Source organism: Helianthus annuus, chromosome 1 (genome assembly GCF_002127325.2).
Source record: "Helianthus annuus cultivar XRQ/B chromosome 1, HanXRQr2.0-SUNRISE, whole genome shotgun sequence".
Lineage (NCBI taxonomy): Eukaryota > Viridiplantae > Streptophyta > Magnoliopsida > Asterales > Asteraceae > Helianthus > Helianthus annuus.
Window position 1 is genome coordinate 139,597,241 of NC_035433.2, and position 3,561 is coordinate 139,600,801.

A 3,561-nucleotide genomic window follows, 5' to 3' on the forward strand; every position below is an offset into this window, starting at 1 on the left:
AAAGTTGCATGTGTTACATTCTTTGATGGGAGAGTTGTAACTTCAACCGACGATATGTATCTTCTATCGTGAAAAGGTCAGTTGTGCTACACCAGTTGGGAAAAGATCTTTGCATTTTAGGTTTGTTTCTTATTTTTTATTAACTGTTAAGATGCATGTTTATATTATTAAAATGAACTACTACAGAGAAAAATATTGAATTTGAATGAAATATTTATAAAGTATTACACGCTAGGATTAACACTTGCTAAGATTTCGTAGACTCTAGCATTTCTCCATGTGATTTCATGCTCTCTTTTTAATTTCAGGTCAGTTAGCATGTTACAGATTTTCTGATCCTGTTCTAGAAGTTGTGTAAGAAACTCTTCTGCATTCTTCTGGAAGTCTGATTGAGGAGAGTGGATGACTTCATCGAGCAATGCTATGTTGTTCCAGGTTTTGTTGTTATTAGTGTTGTTGATTATGTCGACTTTCCTGATTACTTCTTGGTTTGTTCTTTTTTCTTTGAGTGACCACATCGAGAATTGTGTTTTAAGATCGCTGGTGTCTGACCAGTGGTAGAAACTGAACTTTGCCATGTAGATTTTTTGTAGGTTTTCTTATTTGGAACTATTTTTGATAGAAAGTGATTTGTTGGATGAGTTGTTAATGTTTTGAATCAAAACAAATCAGCGGTTTTTTATTGAGTTTAAAAAACGCGTTTACATGGAAAATGAATCGTTTAATTGTAATTTTCATAATCTGCTTTTGTTATTTGAATTTCGATATTTTATCCCTTGAGTTTCTTGGTATTTAATTTTACGGATTTCCCATAAAAGTTGGGGTTTTGAATTAGTTTTTGCATTAAAAGACTGTTTAATGAGGCAGATTATGTTTATATATATTAAATCTACACGTTTTCATAATTACAAAGTTAAGTATATAAACTCATAGTCACTTCACCTGTTTTTTCATCACGTTTTCCTAAGAAGATATCATACTTTCAGGAAAGTCGAGTTATATAGTTTATTCAAATGGCCTCACTCACAAATGCAAAATCGGATGATTTCAAGCAGCGTTTTGTCAGGAAAATCGAGGAACAGGTGTATGAAGACAGGGCTACTCTTCAAGAGTTGAAGAGATGTTTTGATGGATTGCAGGTTGGTCTGCTCACTAGAGATGTCACGGCCCTCGGTCCCGGTTTGACCCGGTTCAAGAGCCGCGGGACAGGAATCCCGTGGTATTTAATTTAGGCGACAGCGGAAGTCTTTTAACACAGGATCTTTTAATACTAAAAATGCTCATTTAATATATTATATAAAGTTTTAGGGATAAAATCCCATAATTTACAATATATTTCTCAAAACATGTTTCTTTATTTATTTACATTGAGCCACTTTTCTGAGCTTGTAGTGCTGCACGGCACTTTCCTTAGATCACAACAGATCACCTGAAACATGTTTGGAAAAGGTTTTATCAGCGGGGAAATACTGAGTGAATCATTCATTTTATTGAAAACATTACGTTTGTTATAATTCACAGTATTAAGAGCGATTACAATGTTTCTGATATCAATCCAACTACCCACAGTATTTGTCACTCGACCATCCATTGGCTAGCCCATTTGTCCAATGGTGTCTGTGACTGTGGTCAGATCACCCCTTGGCCACCCATTTGTCCAAGTGTGACGAGAAACAAGTAATGTATACAAAACCCCACATACCGGCTGTACTTTGGTGATTACATAGACTTAATCCCTGTAATTATAACTTTGAAAATAACTTGGAGTTTTGTAAAACAGTTGATAAAAAGAGAATGACTCACATTGCAGATTTAACAAGCAAAGTATAAGCCTACTGATTTGCCTTGATTAACCTAATTTAACAATAATGCACACACAAACGGGTTAGTAACTAATACAGCAGTTACGACAATTCACGAGATTAAACCCTCACAATGATTTACAAGTGCAATACTTAATAATTCAACGGATTCACGACGAATAACAGAGCATAGTCTGAATTCGAACAACACTCAAATATTCAAGTCGAAATCACGAAGAATAATCAAAGTACAAGCTCAATTTGAGTAGCACTCGGACAATCGTTGGATAGTTATAATCGATCGGACGTTGAATCGTAATAGCGATCAAGTTATTACCCTGATTGTGGCAGCACTTCGTGATTGTGTGTGTTATAGACTGTTTCTGCTTATAACGTACTATACACAACGAATTTCTTCGTCGAACTAACAACAGAATGCAAGTCCCAATGTCTGCTATTTATACTGATTTTTGGACACGCTTACGGGCCGTAAGCCACTTCCCTTACGGTCCGTAAGGGAAGCAGTCTATTTATAGGCTAGCCAGGTTCGGGACTAGCTATGCTGAGTCAACTGTTTTATGAAATTCAATTTAGACAACGAAGTTATTTAGATAATCGTCACTAGGGTTTATCCCCCCCTGAGTTTTAGGGGCCCTGATCCTGATTCCAATTGTTCTGGAAATTTTAGGGTTTATGCAGAATCACTTGGGTGTCTCAATTAGGGTTTCCTTTTTTTATTAATTATCATCCTAATTATTATTTTTAGTGAGAGTTGTTACATCCTCCCCACCTTAAGAAAAATCTCGTCCTCGAGATTTATTGGAATAAATGAGGATATTTGAGCTTCATTTCTGATTCTAGCTCCCAAGTGTATTCTGGTCCTCTCTTTGAATTCCATTTGACTTTGACCAGCACTAGTCGTTTTTGCTTGAGAAACTTGACTTTTCTATCTTCGATCTATAGTGGTTTTTCTATGAATTTTAGTTTTTCGTTTACCTCTACATCTTGAAGAGGTACTACCAGGGATTCGTCTGATAAACATTTCTTGAGATTGGATACATGAAATACATCATGTACTCTAGCTAGTTCTTCTGGTAGTTGTAAGCGATAAGCAACTGGTCCTATTCGTTGTATCACTGGGAATGGTCCGACATACCTTGGACTCAGTTTTCCTTTCTTACCAAATCGTACTACTCCTTTCCAAGGGGAAACTTTCAATAGTACTTTATCTCCGACTTGAAATTCCAATGGCTTGCGACGATTGTCTGCATAGCTCTTTTGACGATCTCGAGCCGTTTTCAGTCTTTCCTTGATCTGAGTTATCTTGTCAGTAGTTTCTTGTATGATTTCTGGACCTGATAGTTGATTTTCTCCTATTTCTGCCCAACATACTAGAGTTCTGCACTTGCGTCCATACAGTGCCTCGAATGGAGCAGTTTCAATGCTTGAATGATAACTATTGTTATAGGAGAATTCAATTAAAGGTAGGTGGCTATCCCAATTTCCACCAAAATCTATTACACATGCTCGGAGCATGTCTTCCAAAGTTTGTATCGTTCTTTCACTTTGTCCGTCGGTTTGTGGATGATATGCAGTACTCAGATTTAGTCGGGTTCCCATTGCTTTCTGGAAACTAGTCCAGAAATGAGAAGTGAAACGACTATCCCTATCTGATACAATGGAGAGCGGAACTCCATGTAAAGATACGACTTCGTCTACATACAACTTTGCTAACCTTTCCATGCTAAAGGTTTCTTTC